We start from the raw sequence: 17,562 nt of genomic DNA, 5'->3' as shown, positions 1-17,562 counted from the left end.
CTGTGTCTCTGCCTCTCTCTCTCTGTGTCTCTCATGAATAAATAAAAATAAAATCTTAAAAAAAAAAAAGGTTACATATATTATATGGTTTCATTTTTATGACAGTCTTGTATATGATAAAAAGATAGTCATTCTGATTAGACCAGTGAGGGTTTAGGTATAGTTGGAGGGTGTGACTGTAACATGAGAGAAATTTTTTGCAGGGAATGGGGCTCTCTGTCCTTTACTTATGTTGGTGGTTACAGTATTCTATATGTATGTTGAAATTCACAGACACATGAAAAAGTAAAATTACTGTATGATAGTTTATAAACTGTAATTTTTAAAAAGTGAAGCTACAGTTAAAAGAAAAAAAGACTACAGAACTAGAACACAGAGTAGTAGCAAAATTGGTAAGAGGTATGAAGAAGTTGAGAGGAACCACATCATTTGGTTCTCATAGGACTTAATGGATTTTAAGCATGACCTGATCTGATCAGATCATTTTTAAAGAGAAATGTGTGAAATGTTTTTAATATTCAATGTGGAGAATGAATTGATGGGGGATAGACTGAAGATCTAAGAGGAAGAACAGAAAATAAGGCAGTTCTTGCATATTTCCTGCAAATATTTGTAAAGTCCCACTTCCTGAAGTCTGTTTATGGTGTTAGGATTGTTGTGATGATAAAAAATAATTATAATTACAAACAGTCCTTTTTTTTTTTTTTTTACAGTCCTTTGTTTCTATGCTTTTGACTTTTTTATACAATTTTTGCACATTATACCCTGCTTTTCTTATGAAAAAACAAGACTTTGTAACCAACTAACATGATAATTGCCTAATTGTGTCTGGACAATATTTTGGTTTCAAAAATGTAGCCATCTTTAAGAAAATTATTTATGCAGTCCTTGGGATATTTTTTTTAATGATTTTATTTATTTATTCATGAGAGACACGGAGAGAGAGAGAGGCAGAGACATAGAGGGAGAAGCAGGCCCCATGCAGGGAGCCCGGTGTGGGACTCGATCTCGGAACCGCGGGATCACCCCCTGAGTCGGAGGCAGACACTCAACCACTGAGCCCCCCAGGCATCTCAGTCCTTGGGCTATTTTAATGCTTGCTCTTATTTTGTAAAAATGAGTGGAAAATTAAAGAAATTCAATTAATCGTGGTAATTGTAAGTATGCTTATAAATCGAATATTAGGTAAGACCAAGATTAAAAGTACAAATCTTTGGCTTTAGTCAGATGCTTATCAGATGAAAGTATATTAATCCATATTGTGTGTTGAAGTAAGAGGACAGAATTTGAAGAAAATTTAGAAATGTTTTAATTATATTATTGATAACTAGTCTGGTGAAGTTAGGGACATACATGTGTTTTAACCTTCTAACAGCAAATCATTTGTTCACACATTTTTGTCTTTCATACAAGTTTTCGGGAATCTATTATATATAAATATAAAGAGTTTCCTGCAATGGTAGTATTGCTAATTAGAAAAACTCTTTTATGTCAGGTCTCATGAAATTGTCATTTTTGAAGGCATGAAATTGTAGAATATTGGCAATTTCACCTGGTAAACCTAATATACTGATTTAAATGCACACATAGTTGTAGGAAATATATAGTATTGTGTGGATTATTTTTCATAAATAGTATACTTACTAGTTGGGCATTATGATTTTTGCACTCTACAATATGTTTAGATCTGTGTTTTGTCATTTTTTTCAGTTTCTACATTTTTTTTTGTTATGGCTATATCATAATTTTATTTGAACCCTCAAGGTTTTTACTGCAGATTGTTTATAATTTTTTAAAACTACTAACAATGAAGACAGAACTAGCCTTGTATGTGCTTTCTCATGCGCCTACATGAGAGTTCCTTCAAGATAAAGAGAGTGGAATTGCTGAGTCATATGGTATATACATTTTTAAAATGTATTATTTGGAAAATTTCAAACATATGCCAAAGTAGGCAAATAGAATAATGAATTCCTACTCACTTTCAACAACTATCAATCCTTGACCTATCTTGTTTATCTGTACTCTCACTCACTTTCTCCCCTCTCGTATTTTGAAACAAACCTTGATACCATGTCATTTGATCTGAAGTATTTCACATATTTCTGGAAAAGATAAGTGTTTTCTTTTTTTTTTTTAAACCAATAATAGCACCATTATACTTCAGAATAATAATTCTTTGACATCATTAAATATTCAGTGTTCAAATTTTCTTTCTTTTTTTAAAATTTTATTTTATTTATTCATGAGAGACAGAGAGAGAGAGGCAGAGACATAGGTAGAGGGAGGGCTCTCTGAGGTGAGCCCAATGTGGGACTTGATCCCGGTACTCCGGGATCATGCCCTGGGCCGAAGGCAGGTGCTAAACTGCTCAGCCAACCAGGGGTCCCCAGTGTTCAAATTTTCAATTGTTTTAATGTCAATAACATTTTGTTCTGTATTTTTATTATTTTACTTGTTTGATTTGGGATCCAAGTAAGGATCACAATGATTAGTTTGGTACGTGATTATTTTTCTTAAGGTTTCTTTTAATCTGTTTTTCTCCTTTTTTTCCCCCTCTCTCCCATTCTCTGTTTATCTTCTCCTCAACCCCCTTTTCTTCTCCTGCCCCCATTTCCCCATTTTTTTCTCTGTTTTTAAAATTCTTGCAGTATATTGATTGGAGAGACTGGGCTATTTATCTTAAAGATTTTTCCACACTGTGGCTCTTGCTTATTGCATTTTGTGACATTGTTTAACTTTTTTCTTGTCCTCTGTATTTCCAATCAACTTTTAGTTGGGCATGGATGCTTAATGAGATTCAGGTTTGATTTCTTTTCTTTTTGTCAAGACTATCTTCTAGACAATGTTGTCATCTAGTATAAGGAGGCACATAGTAATGATATGTGCATTTTTAATTTGGAAGATATTGCAAGATTATCTTTCAGAACAATTGTTTCAATCTATACCTCCATCATTAGTATTTGAAGCTTTGTTTTTTTTTTTTTTAATTTTTATTTATTTATGATAGTCACACACACAGAGAGAGAGAGAGAGGCAGAGACACAGGCAGAGGGAGAAGCAGGCTCCATGCACCGGGAGCCCGATGTGGGATTCGATCCCGGGTCTCCAGGATCGCGCCCTGGGCCAAAGGCAGGCGCCAAACCACTGCGCCACCCAGGGATCCCCAGTATTTGAAGCTTTGTTTCACACTTGTGAACGGTTATCATCAAGCTTTCAACATTTTTTGAATTGACTAGTGGAAAATGTTTTCTTGGTCTTTTAATATTTCCCTAATTACTAGTGAGGTTCCTTGTTTTCTTTATTTTTAGGATCATTTGTATTTTCTCTAATGGGAATTGCATATTCAATGTATGTTTTGTCTCTTCCTGTTGGATTTGAACATTTTTCTTACTGGTTTTAATTTCTTTGGATCTTTTGATTACTCATCCTCTTTTTCTCTTATATAATGCCAAATATTTTTTCTTAGGTTATTGCTAGGCTTTGACTTTGATTATATTGTCCTCCAATATACAAAAATTGTACAAAAAATTAGCACATTTCTCCATCTTTTTATGATGTATGTATACTTTTTAGTTTAAGAAATGTTTCTTTCCTCACAGGCATAGAAATATTCACTTAACATTTTTTTTAATTGTAAAAAACACATAACATAAAACATCTTAACTGATTTAAGTGTACAGTTTAGAGGTGTTAAGTATATTTTCATTGTTGTACAGCTGATCTCCAGAACTTTTTTATTTTGCCAAACTGAAACTTTTTTTTTCTTTTTTTTTTTCAAACTGAAACTTTTTTAAAGGTTTTATTTAAATTCCAGTTAGTTAATGTTCAATGTAATATTAGTCAGATGTACATGAAACTGAACCTTTATATCCATTGAACAACTCCCCCAGATCTCCCCCCAGCTTTTTAAAAATAACTTTAGACTTAATTTTCATTTTTAGCTATTTTATTTCTTTCTTTTTAAAAGCCTTTTGATGATATGGAGTATAAATCCTACTTTTATTTAAGTATAGTTTGCCATTTGTCATGGCAACATTTATTACATAGTCTGCCTTCCTACTAATACCACATTTGTATATACTAATAGCTCATATTTACAGGTGCTGTTTCTACAATTTGTATTGTGTTTTGTTGATCCTTTTTTGTGCTTATATGCCATTACCATCTACTTTCAATGACTTGTTAAAATAGTTTTTGATATCTAGTAAGACAAAAAAGCTTTTTTTCATAATGGTCTTTGTTATTTATATCTATGCATATATGTGTGTCTTTTCTCTGTATTTTGAATCTACTTCATAAGAGGCATGAAAAATTTTGCTAGCATATTATTTGGATTTATATATCAATTTGGGGAGAATTAATATTTTTAATATGTATATTGACTTTCTCCATTTATGCTTTGAAGGTTTTGTCCTTTTGGAAAGTTAGTTTTCTACTTGAACACCTTATTTCACAATTTTTTATTCCTAGGTGATTTTTATTTTTGTTTCTTCTAGAATGAAGTGATTCGTTTTTTTTTGTTTGTTTGTTTGTTTGATTGTTTTTAAATTGTAGTCTTCCTGCTGGGGTTTTGATTTTCCCTTACCCTATTTTACATTACATTTTCATAGCATTTATCACCTTGTAACAGAGCTGATTATTTATTTTGTGTGTTGTTATTACCTGTCTTCCTTACCTTTTCCCCAAACCTAGAATGTAATACCTCTAAAGACATCTGTCTTTTATATCTTGACCTCATGCTGAGTACTCCCATGAATTGCAGTAGTGATTCACTCTGTTGTCTATTAATTTTATAGGAATAAGTATTCACATCTTACAGAAATAATGTTTTGGGAGTGTTTTCCTTTCCAGAATGAATATGTTTTGTTTTCTTTTATTTATTGCATTAGTTAAGTCTTCTAATACTGTGCTGAATAGTACATGTGATTTCCCTCATTATTATCTTGTTCTTAACCTGCATGCAAATGCGTCTGTTATTTTATTCCTAAGTATAATGTTTACCATTGGTTTCTTTCTTTTCTTTTTTTTTAATTTATGATAGTCACACAGAGAGAGAGAGAGGCAGAGACATAGGTAGAGGGAGAAGCAGGCTCCATGCACCGGGAGCCCGAGTGGGATTCGATCCCAGGTCTCCAGGATCGTGCCCTGGGCCAAAGGCAGGCGCTAAACCGCTGCGCCACCCGGGGATCCCTTACCATTGGTTTCTAATAGGTTTTAACAAAGTAGGGGAGTTTTTTGTCGTTCCTAATTTTAACAAAGTAGGGAATTTTTTTTGTTCCTAATTTGCTAAAGATTTTTATTTTAGGATTTTGAATTTTATCAATGGGAAAAGGAACATGATACATCTCTAGGAGAATTTTCACTGTTTTGTAGATAACCTCACCAAGAGATGGGAAGCTGAACATACAGTGGTTGCTAAGAAATAGAAATTGCGGAGAGCTTTGGCAGTCTTACAGGGGTGAAGAGCCTTGGAGTTCAGGTACTAAGAGATCTATAACTTGAGTGACTAAGACCGTGAAGAGAATATAAGCATAAAGTGAGCCCAAAAGTCTGAACCCTGTTGCCCCTAGAAATTGTTGCAGATTAGTAAGCACAAACTAATAGGCAGAAAAATTGAGCAGAAAGCAGTTGTTGAGAAGCTGAGAAGCTAAGCAGAGTTTTCAGCAGTCTAATGGTAACTAGAGAGAGAGAGGAGTCCTGGTAAATGCCCTCAGCTTTCCGATGAGATCTGTGAATAACTATGTCATAGCAACTAGAGAAATAGACCAGGTCTTAATGTGTTTGAAAACTGGCTTCAGGTTAGCTGATTGGATTAGCTCCCATTGCCAACCAGAAACTGAAGAAAATCTTCTATAGAGAAAGAGGAGCATTCACAGCCTCTAAAGTTTTTATTACACAATATCTGACATTCAGTCCCTAGATTCCACACATGCCAAGAGTCATGAACAAGAGAAAAACGGATATAGAAACAGATGATCAGGTGTGCACTTCAGTGAAAAATGTGCTGCTTCCATTATCCCTTTTTTTCAGATGAGACATCTATCATTTGAATTGTCTTTTCCCTATAAAACATCATTTTTAGGCAAGGCATCATTTTTTTCTCTTGGCTGTTTTCATTACATTTTTTTTTGTCTTTAGTTTTCAGAAGTGTAACTGATGTGTCTTGTTTGTGAATTGCTTTGGGCTTATTCTATTTAGAATTCACTTAGCTTCTTGAATTCCTAAGTTTATGTGTTTGGCCAGACTTAAAAGTTATCAGCTTTTACATTTGTTTAAGAGTCCTTTTCAGCCCTGCCCTCTTTCTTCTATTTGGGAGTCTGATGACATGAAAGATAAATCTTATGTTATATTCCACAGGTTCCCAAGGTTCTGTTAATTTGTTTACAGTATTTTCTATCTATTGTTCAGATTGGGTAGTTTTTTTGTTCTGTCTTCCAGTTCGGTTTTTCTTCCTCTGCCCATTCCATTCTGTCATACTAATCTTTTTTTTTTTTTTTTTAAGATTTTATTTATTTATTCATGAGAGACAGAGAGAGAGAGAGAGAGAGAGAGAGAGAGAGGCAGAGACATGGACAGAGGGAGAAGCAGGCTCCCTGTGGGGAGCCTGATGCCATACTGGATCCTAGGATCCCGGGATCACGACCTGAGCCAAAGATCACTCAACCACTGAACCACTCCAGCACCCCTGTCATATTCCTCTTTGAATCTTTCATATCAGTTACTGTGTTTTTCAGTTTGGAAATTTCCACTTATACTTTTCTTTCTTTGCTAAGACTATTTTTTTTCTTGTTTGTTTTAGACATGTATGTAACTTGAGACATTGTTATGATGGCTGCTCAAAACCCTTTTCAGGTAATCTTAACATCTCCCTTATCATGGTATTGGCATTTGTGGGTCATCTTTTTTCACTCATTTTGAGATATTCCTGGTTCTTGGCATAATGAATGATGTTCATTTGATACCTGGACATTTTGAGTATTATATTCTGAAACTCCGGATATTATCTAAACATTCTGATTTATAACTGGCTTCCTCTGGCACTGCTCCAACATGAAGAGGGGGATGCTTTCTTGCTGCATTACTGCATGGAGTTCAGGGTTAGATAGAAGTCCATTAACTCTCAGGTTGGAAGGAAATTCTTCATTACTATTGGTCAGGGATGGGAGTTCTGGCTTCCACTGACTTTTCCTTGGCTAGGAGGGTCAGGAGAGCCCTCAGTACTACCTTCCACATGGCCTCCATAGGGGAGGACCAGTTTCTTTAGGGCCGTGATGAAAGGCCTGACTTCACTGGGCCTCTCCTAATACCAGCCTATCATAGGGAGGAAGAGGGGGAGCCTTGTTATTCCAGGTGAATGTCCAGTTCTCCATGTGGTCTTGGCTAACACCATGCCTCCCAGCTGTCTTTCTGTGACACTACTGTCATTGATAGTGTGGGGTTCCCTGTTATAGCTTGGCAAGGGTGGAAGTCTAGGTGTTTGTCTAGGTATTACAACTTTTATCTAGACTGTCCCCTTTCTGATTTTTTGGCTAAGGAGAATAAGGTTTTGTTTGGTTTGATTGGTTGGTTTTTTTGAGGGGTCTGGATATGTTGGTATTTCCAGGTTGCCACCTTCTTCAGCTCTTAGACTGAGATAAATTTAAGTCACAAAAGAAAACCCATAGAACTCACTACCGTATCATTTTCTTTGAACCCTGAGGTCCCTGCCTGGTCTGCCTTCTCTTACCTTCAGGGTGTTCTTATATTTGTTACATATGATGTACAGGACTTTTAGTCTTATTTTTGTGAGAGGAATAGGAAAAAAAATATATCTACTCCTCTTTCCCAGAAGTGGAAGTCTTCAAGTACTTTTAATTGTTTAGTTTTCATTATAGTTAAAATTCCCTTTTAGTCTGTTTGCCATATGCTTGAGTGGGTAGACTTTTATCACTGTGGCTTACATTTAGGGCTTAAATTTTTTTTTTTAAATAAAAGTGGTTCATCATCTAGCAATGGAAATTTTAGAATTAATCTCTTAGTCTTAATTATTTTGGAGAAAATGACAAATTTTTATTAAAAATATATACATAAAATCTCTAGTTTTTGTTTGCTTCAGTAGAAATGTCCCTGTGTGGTTTATGTATTAATTACACATATCTTAATGAATTAGTGAATTAAGATATGTATAATTATTTTACAATATTTTAAATATATTAAATTTATTTACTGCTCCATTTTCTAAAGTAGATTGCATTACTTTCGTGTGATTGATTCAGGTAAATACAACTGTCATATTGTTTTCCTAATTTCAGGTTCGTTTTACAACTACATCAGAATGGATTAATACACTGAGAAATCAGGGCACCTGAGTGGCTCAGTCAGTTAAGTGTTTGACACTTGGTTTTGACTCAGGTCATAATCTCAGGGTCATAAGAACTAGCCCTTATGTTGGTCTCTGTACTGAATGTGGAGTCCGCTTGAGAGTCTCTCCCTCTTCCTTTGTGCCCCCCCCCCATAAATAAATAAATAAACCTTTAAAAAATACATGCTAGGAAATCACTAAATACTAATCTGAGGGGTTTTGAAATAAATAAGGGTAAGTTTAATATCATCTTAAATACTACCTGAATTTTTATAATGAATTCTTGATTTGGGCTTAAAATGTATGAGGTATCAAACTGGACATTGGGAAGAATATCTTCACTTTGATTTTACTCTCTGCTTGTAGCGATTTTCAGTTTTCTTTTGGATCAGGAACCCATTGGAGGGTCTACCTAAAGTTGTATGCAGTCCCTTTTCACAGGCATTGACACATGTCCAATCAGGGTATTTCAAGGATCTTCCAAAATCCCCAGAGTTCACAGATTTTGGGTCAACGCTCTGCCCTGTAGTTTTTAAGACATTTTTACATGCTTTGATACTTTTTAAAATATTACAACAACTTTGAGAATTAGTGGCTTGTATTCATATTTTACATTGAAGAAACTGTTGCTCAACATGGTGTGTGACTTGCCTCATATCACATGGCTGTCAAATGTGAGTCTAGAATTGAAGACACTCCTAACTTGTAATAATTTGAGAGATCTTCAACATTTTCTAGGTTCTTGCTACTTAATGTAAAATTGCTGCCCAATAAGATCCTGTCATTTTTTTCCTCAGTGAACACAAATGAGGATGTCTGTTTAGCCATGTTATCACATTGGATGTTCTTCATCTCCAGTGTTTGCTGAATTGATAATGTGCACAATGATGGTTATTTCTTTATATTTAGGGTCCTCTATCCACTTGTCTATCAGAATATTATGGATTTTTAGATCATTGTGTATAAATTTTTAGTATGTTAAAAGTATTAACTTTGTCATGTTTTTTGCAAATACTTTTACCTTTTTTTATTTGCCTCTAACTTTGTGATTTCCTTTTATGTGTAGAAGTTTTCAAATAAGCCTTCAGATTTCCTCTCATTACCATTTCTTCTAATTTCTTCTGTTAGGGTAGAAATACCCAAAGATTTGTCCCGCTCAATCAAGTAAATGCAGACACATACCTAAATTCATAGGCTTTTTTAATTTAAAAAAAATCATGAGAAAAATTGCAATCAGGTCATACTTTCATGGGTTTTGATCTTTTATCTTTTAGAATTTTATCTTTGAATATTTTTTTGTGTAACTAATCCTTTGGGATTTTTAAAATAAATGGCATTGTATAGAAGTCTGTCTTCCTTCTCTTAAGATAGCTGATAAGTTCTGATAGTATTTATTGAATGATTCTTTTCTTACCTACTTTTGGCAGTCTACTTTTATCATATATAAGATTCCCATATACACACATATTTGTATTAATATTCCTTTGATCTAATTCTGTATCACTGCCTAATTATCATCCTGTTTTAATGTTATTATAACATTACAGTTTTCTCTTACTGGTCTTTCAAAAATAATGTGTCTCACTTTTGCTTTTAATTCTTACAGAATAACTTAAAATATATTCATCAAGTTAAATAAGGATTTGAAGGATTTTGATCGGAATTGCATCAAATTAAGGATACATTTGGAGAAAAATTGGTATCGCATTATTTTATCTTTATGGTCAGTCATGTTATATCATTGTTCATTCCTCCAGCCTTTGCTGTGCTTCTTTATGCTGCTTCTGTATGTATGTACCTTAGTGGAGTCAGGAAATCTTCTCTGTCCCTGTACTCTTGGGGACTTTCCTTATATCCTCTGGCTCCCAGAAGTTTTTTTCTGGCCTTCTCACTAGAAAGCTGTGGTTTGCTTTCTTAGCCTTACCCCTCTCTACTGTTACCCTGCTGTATCCCATTGGGCCCTCCTGGGTTGAAGTAGTAAGGGAAAAAGAAAAATACATCGGGAGGATTTCCCCTATACATAGCATCCTGGCTCCTTTTTCTAGTTCTTTGGGACAGATGGACAGGTTTTCTCTTAGGCTTTTAAGTGTCCTGCCTCTGAGGTATATAGCTTTGTGACTTCAGCTTGCTTCAGGGCAGAGAAAGGAAAAAAATTAGGGAACTGGGAACTACCCCCCCTCCAACCCCAACACACATAAACTTCCCAGCTCGAAGATGCCCCTTTTACTCTAGCTAGAAAAAGGGGGTTTCTCTTGGAGTTTTTGCTGTGTATACCTGCAGCCTCATTCTGGGACTCTGCCCACCCTCATGTCCAAGTGGTAAATGAAAGGTTTTTAATTTTTATTTATTTTTAAAAGATTTTATTTATTTATTCATGACAGACATGGTGCGGGGGGGGGGGGGGGGAGGCAGAGACACAGGCAGAGGGAGAAGCAGGCTCCATGCAGGGAGCCCAACGTGGGACTCCATCCCGGGTCTCCAGGATCACACCTTGGGCTGAAGGCGCTAAACTGCTGAGCCACCAGGGTTGCTGAAAGGTTTTTTAAAAAAGAGTAAACTCACTACCATATTGATTGTTCCTTCAGATTTCGCCTTTGCTCCTCAATGCTCCTGCCATTGTTTCCTTGTTAGAGTCTTCAGGTAGTTGGTTTTAGTATTCTCTCTAGAGCTTTTAGCTGTATTCAGGGGGAGAGATGGCTGTAGTGAATGGGCTTACTACTTCTTGGCATTCACTGAAGTCAGATTATTTCATTTTGAAAATAATTTTTGTCTTTATTTTCTTAAAATGCTTTATTGTTCCTTGATTACTGTATTTTATGAATAGATTTTTCTTGTTTTATGAATATATTGACTTCTTGAATCTCCCTGAAGATACCAATTAAAATTAAGGACCTTTTATTTCTTTTTGTTGCCATACTCTTTTTTCTTTGGGTCATTGTGCCCTTGATTTTTCACCGTAGTGCCTCTCTTGGTTTTTATTAAGTAGCTGATAAATTGTGTCTCTTCACCTTTACAGTATTTTCAAATGAAGGTCTGAATCAGTGGTTATCAGCTAGAATATATATAACAATCCCTTGGGGATCCATTTTAAATGCAGATTCCTGACCTCACAAAAACCTGATTCAGTAAGTCTGGGGTGGGGCCTAAACATTTAGGGGATTCTGATGCTATTAACATTTGGTAACTGGTATAATTCTAGAAAGGTCAATATTCTTTAACAAAGCATTGTCTTCTTTACTGAATATCATCACTGACCACAGGACTCTGCTGGTTGGCTTTCTACTTTGGCAAATGGGAGGTGGAGTTCCCTTTTCTTTATCAGGCACTTGCGGAGACAAGGCTAACAAGCTGGGACCTGCCCCTCCCTCAATTTCAGCTACAGGGAAGGAATTTGTATGCAGGGAGAGTTCGGATTAGTTCTGAGTTGTCTTTTTTTTCCCCCCCTCCAAAGATATTGTCCCTAGCTTGGTATTATCCCTGTCTCAGAGTTCATACTATAAGTCCTCTGACAAAGACTTTACACTCATAGTAAATGTTGACCAGCAATTACTCTTTACCATCAGAGTTGTACTGGTCATCTTTGTTGTTTTTTTACTCAGTTGTTCTGTGGTCTGCTTACACTCGCAGGCTCTCCTGACAATGAGGTATTTAAGACAGGGAAGAGGTAGATGAATGGGTCAAGGCTGCCATCTTGAACCAGGAAGCTACTGTTACTTTTAAAGTGATGTTCGTTTGTAATGTGCCAAGAGGTATTTTGAATTCTCACATACAAAAAACACCATAAAATCTGTAGCAGGATTACAACTTACTTATACTCAGGAGTGCAAAGAAAAATGTAGCTTCTTTATTTTTCCATAACTCATCTTTTTGTTTTGATGGACTCTTGTCACTGAATAACAAGAGGAAGAGTGTTCAGTCTGGTAAACTAAGTCTCTTAAATAGTAATTTAAACTAAACTCTTTGGATATTTCAGTCTGTGTTTGAATATTGTCATTCACATATCTGTTCTCTCACATCTTTCCAAGTGAAATCCAGACTTAAGAGTTGCATGTCTGTGGCTTGTGTGTCCTTGTAGTGGTAGAAGGGTGTCAGGACCTATGGTCCATGTGCTGTCTCCTCTGGTTTCTCTCTCGTGTCTCCTTTGATAAGTGGTTGTACTAGTACCTGCAATTGTGACTACTACTACCAGAACTGTCCTTAGGTGTTCTTCAGATGTCTGTGGCTGAAATTCACAATTGGTGTTACTTGAGATCTGTTCTCTTGGTTCCCAGGATTCATTGGCCACCTTCCCAGGTATCACAGATAATCTGAGGTCTGGCTAGGGCATTGCATTGGCCCTCTGGGCAGGTGGTCTCTTTTCCAGGCCTCTACTATGGAGTTATTTTGCTCCTAATCACAGTGACCTCTTCTGGCAAACTCCCCATCCAGCATCTTTAATCACCTTTCCTGTACTACTTTAGAGCCCTCAGGAATTTCCCAGTGTCTTCCATGGTACATAGATTAGGGAGACTCCAGAGCTGATCTCACACCCTTCCTCAATCTGATCATGCTTCTATGCATATTTTTTGATGGTTATCTCCAGCTTGGGCTGGTGTATAGAGGACAGGTGAGAGTTTGATGGTGTGTGAGGTAGGGGGATGCTCCTGGAAGGCAGACACTTGGCACATTCTCAGCAGGAAAGAGAGCAGAAGCCATTCTAACTCTTAAGATTTCCTTATTCCATCAAACATTTTTTCCTTTTGCAGCCTCTACCTGGAGAGAGTACTGGGAATGTTGGTCCACTCACTTCTGCTGTGTCTGTCTCACTTTTTTATCCTACTCCTCTAGCCAGAATTAGGAATTGGAGGCTTTAATTCACACTCTCTCTAGGTTTTATCCTCCTATCCTAAGTAACAAGCCTTACATTGGAGCCATCATATGCAGAAGGAATGTCTGCTCTAGAATATGGAAAAAAAAAACTATAATCTGGGTCTTTCAGGTTTGGTTAGAAAATATTAGTGTCAAAAGATTTTTTTTTTTCCTTTGGGAAAACTAAACTTTAAATGTTTTTATCTCACTGCAAAACCTCGTTTTTAATTCAGAAGGTAAATATTAAATATTTCTTTCTCTTCGTATTCCTGAACTTCTCCAACCACATGGCTGCAATTATAGAATAGTAGAGAAGTAAGTAGAAGGAAATGCAAATGGGAAAAGTATTTTAATAACTGTTTTCATAATCATTAGGGTATATCTACCCTCCTTACTCTTCTTTTTAAAAATTTGTTTTTTCTTACATATTTATCCTCTTACCCTTTTAATTATAGTAGAGATTCTTATGATTATGTTTCTGAAACGTATTTTCGTTATTTGATTTGTATTAAGCCTATAATTTGGGTATCATTTTATGCCTTAATAATATTTTTCCCAAACAGGAAAATAGTATTTGTCTCTATTTTTTTGTATCTTCTTTAAGATACAAAGCCTTATGCATCAGTAAGGTTTGTAAAATTTTGAAATGTGGTTTTAAAATACAGGTCTCATTCTTTTTTACATGATTCTCTTTTTTTAAATTTTGTTGTTGTGTGTGTTTAAGAAAGCAGCATCCAGCTTGCAGTTCAGTTCCTTCTGCTTTATGGTTGTATCCTATGTGTTCCCATCGTACTTTGTTTATTGGTCTTTTCTCGAATTCCTCATATTTGTGTTTACTAGAGTGTCATCAGCTCAAGGACAGGAACTCGGGTACTGTTTGTCTTTATTTGCCTTAATGACTAACATATCCCTGCTCATAATAGGTGTGGGGGAATCAGCAAACTCCTCTGATTGACTTTTTTCCATAGTTCCTACCATGTATTTTTTTTTAAAGATTTATTTATTTTATTTTAGAAAGGAGGGAGGGATAGAGGGAGGGAGAGTTCCAGGGAGACTCCACTCTGAGCGCAGAGCTGAGCGCAGAAGCCTGATGTAGGGCTTAATCCTATGACCCTGAGATCACAACTAGAGCCAAAACCAAGGGTAGGGTGCCTACCCTACTGTGCCACCCTGGCATCCCATATCATATTCTGATGTACTATATTGTTTACTTACTTGTTTTATGTATAGTCTCTCTCCCCCCACTAAATTCTAAGCACTGTGAAGGTAGAGATTTTTAACTTTTTTGTTTACTTACTGTATTTCTAATATCTGGAAGAGTAGCTGGCACAAAGCTGACCAGTGATTGATTGTGGAATGATTAATTAATGAGTTCAAATTTAGATAATTGTCTAAATTATTCCATATGACCTACAAAATATGGTAGGTATGAATTTCTGGTATGGAAAAAATTAATAATATAGTCATAAAGGTATAGAGTTTAAAAGCTAGGAACACCTTAATATCATTGAATTCTGTCTCATTTTGTGAAGTAACCAAAGGTGAAGTGACTTGACTTAAGCACATAGCCAGTTAATTGTTGAAATGGAACAAGAATTTAGAACTCTTGAGTAAAAATAGTGGCATCTGGATATGTAGTAGGCAGAATATATGTGATTGTAGGTAAGAAGAAGTACAAGGTTCTGGAATCAGAGGTGGCACGTTATCTGATTTTCTGTGCATCAGTGTCCTCCTCTGCAGACCAGGAATGATTGTACATTTCTTACAGATTGTTCTGAGATATATATGAGGCAAAGCATATTAACTCTTAGCACTTAGTGGAAGCTCAAGAAAGTAGCTTTCATTATTACTATTTGGAATATTTTTCATCCTTAGCTTGTGACTATGAAAGATCTTTAGCTGTTTTTGGGACTTTAATAGCTGTAGCTTGCCAAGCTCCCAGGGTCTTTGGATTGAGGCATATCTTCTTCCTTTGACCCAGAGAACACTCTTCTCTGGCAGCCTTTGCCAGTTTAGCACCTACTTATTTTTCAGGTTTCTTCTTGTATCTTGGATTTTTAAACTTTTATTTTGAGAATTTCTAAGCATATAGTGAAGTAGAGAGTATGAGGAATTGCTGTGTATCTATTACCCAGCATCAATAGCATCAACATTAAGTTTGTTTATATATCAAAGAAGCTGATCTTCTATCCCAGTAAAAATCATGTTTTTTTTCCCTTCATAGTACATTAACACAATTTGTCATTGTGTATATGTTTCTCTTCTATTAGACTGTAACTCCCATAAAGGCAGGAGTTGTGTTTATTTTCTTTATTGTGATGTACCCAGTGTCTTTTAGAGTGCTTGAAATATGGCAGGCACTGTACATGAATGAATTGTTAAATAACTGAGAAAGTTGCTAAGGGATTTGAAAAAAGGAACATTTGATGTAAACCTTTTGACTAATGAAGATTGAGAAGCATGATTTGGGCAGCTTTATATGAAAACCATAGGTAGCTTCTTAGGCTCGGATGCATATACAGAAGGACAAGCAACCTTGTTCTCTGTTTTTTTTCCACGTAAGCTTCTGCTGGAAAGCAAATTCACTGATTCCTGGCAAGACTATCAGTTGAGTTTATAGGATATTGTTCATTGTAAATGATGAAATTAGCTTTTGGGGGAATCACTCTTGGATAAGGTAAAATAACGCATTAAAGTTCTAGACCTGTAAGGGTAAGGAATCAAGTACCTCCGAAGCTCTGTGGAGAAGTGATAGTCTTAGAGGCCTTTGCTCAGCCATCAGCCTATCTATCTCTTGTTATTATAGCTTCATTTGATGAAAATCAAGAAAACTGTTTTTCTCTTCAAATTGCTGTCCCCTCCTACTTTTTTTTGTACTGTTTTGAAGCAGTAACCATGGTTACTAGTAGAGGCTCCTTAGAGCTTTAAAAACCTCAGACAGTTTCACAGCTGGAGGCAGAATGATCTAGATAAAAGCATAAGAATAAAGCTTACTGTGGTTTTTTTTTCCTTCTGTTAGAACTAAGTTCTTTCATTAGAGAGCACTTTGCATAAAGTGAAATGTTCTTTGTTCTCACTAGAGTAGACAACATTTTCATTTAAATTAACAGTAAGTTAGCACCTGGCTCCTTTTTAAAGTCAGGAAAGAGAGGTAATACTACCACTCCCCTGTCTTCCTCCAGAACTTACCCTCTCTCTAACCTCTTCTTTCTCTTTTTTTCGTTATCACCTTCCCTGGACCAAAAGTGAGTGATAGTAATACTGGGATTTAGGCTCAGATGGAAAAGGTTGTGAAGTTGCAGGTTTAGATTAATGGGGTAAAAAGGAAATGAGGGAACACTAAAACCTAGATTCAGGGGCAGCCAGGGTGGCTCAGCGGTTTACCTCTGCAGCCTTCAGCCCAGGGCCTGATCCTGGAGACCTGGGATCGAGTCCCACATTGGGCTCCCTTCCTGGAGCCTGCTTCTCCCTCTGCCTCTCTCTCTCTCTGTCTCTCATGGATAAATAAATAAAATCTTTAAAAAATAAAAAAATAAAACCTAGATTCAGTGGTACCAGGAATGTGTTTGCCAGGATAAAGAAAAATCAAGGGCCAGCTTTTGTCAGAGGGCCAGAGTAAGTGATTTCTAGGAGGAAGGCTAGGCAGCAAATACTGTCTTGAGGAATGACGCTGTTGAGAAGGGAAAGGAAATCTATATATATTAAACACCTAGTATTTATTGTGAATACCTGCATATGTACTTTCTACTCTATCATGCTCTCTTATACTAGGCTGAAAGGATTCTTTTAAATTTTAAAATGACTCATTGTTTTCTTTGTAGTGACTTTCTATTCTGAAACTATGCCACCTTAGCTTACAGCTGGTTTATACCATCTGGTTTCTTGGTGTGATCTAGACCAGATGTTAGCAAACTAAAGCCAATAGGCCTTTTATGTAAATAAAGTTTTCTTAGAACACAGCCACCACACTCATTAGTTTGTATATAGTGATTGACTGCATTTGAACTATGAAGGCAGAGTTGAGTAGTTGCTACAGAGACCCTATAGCCTACAAAACCTAATATTAAAATATTTACTGTCTGGCTCTTTACAGAAGAGTTTACCAACCCTGCTCTAGATGGACTGGATCAGTTCATCTTGGACCAGATGTGAGAATGGTTAATGGGAGGAAAACACAGTCTTAGGTTATACTCCTTGTGGACATTAGAATAGTAACAATGTGAAAAGAGGGTTCTGGGGATTTGGATGAACATGGTTTTCTGAGCCCTTTTTAATCATGAGCCTCAAACCAAACTGGAAAGAAAACCTTAAGTGTAAACATTGTAGACTGGGTTTTTTTTGGCATATTTCTTTGCCATTTATTCCTACAC

At 36.0% G+C, this 17,562-nt stretch overlaps 1 protein-coding gene across 22 annotated transcripts in view; it reads left to right on the top strand.

Annotated features, from left to right (window-relative positions):
• Positions 1 to 17,562, top strand: part of NCOA1 (nuclear receptor coactivator 1) — a 241,938-nt gene that overhangs the window by 77,787 nt on the left and 146,589 nt on the right. For 3 of the 22 annotated variants that reach the window (XM_072767523.1, XM_072767532.1, XM_072767533.1), the window contains exon 3: positions 6,803 to 6,855. The exons of 17 other annotated variants lie outside the window; for them this stretch is intronic. The gene's annotated coding sequence lies outside the window, so the exon portion shown is untranslated. Of the gene's footprint in view, positions 1 to 5,376; positions 5,483 to 6,802; positions 6,856 to 17,562 lie in introns of all 22 variants that reach the window. 2 more of the 22 variants (XM_072767535.1, XM_072767539.1) reach the window with 1 other exon arrangement.

This window comes from Vulpes vulpes, chromosome 8, assembly GCF_048418805.1.
Source record: "Vulpes vulpes isolate BD-2025 chromosome 8, VulVul3, whole genome shotgun sequence".
Classification (NCBI taxonomy): domain Eukaryota; kingdom Metazoa; phylum Chordata; class Mammalia; order Carnivora; family Canidae; genus Vulpes; species Vulpes vulpes.
Note: the sequence above shows the minus strand (reverse complement) of the source record. Positions and strands in the feature narration are given on the sequence as shown.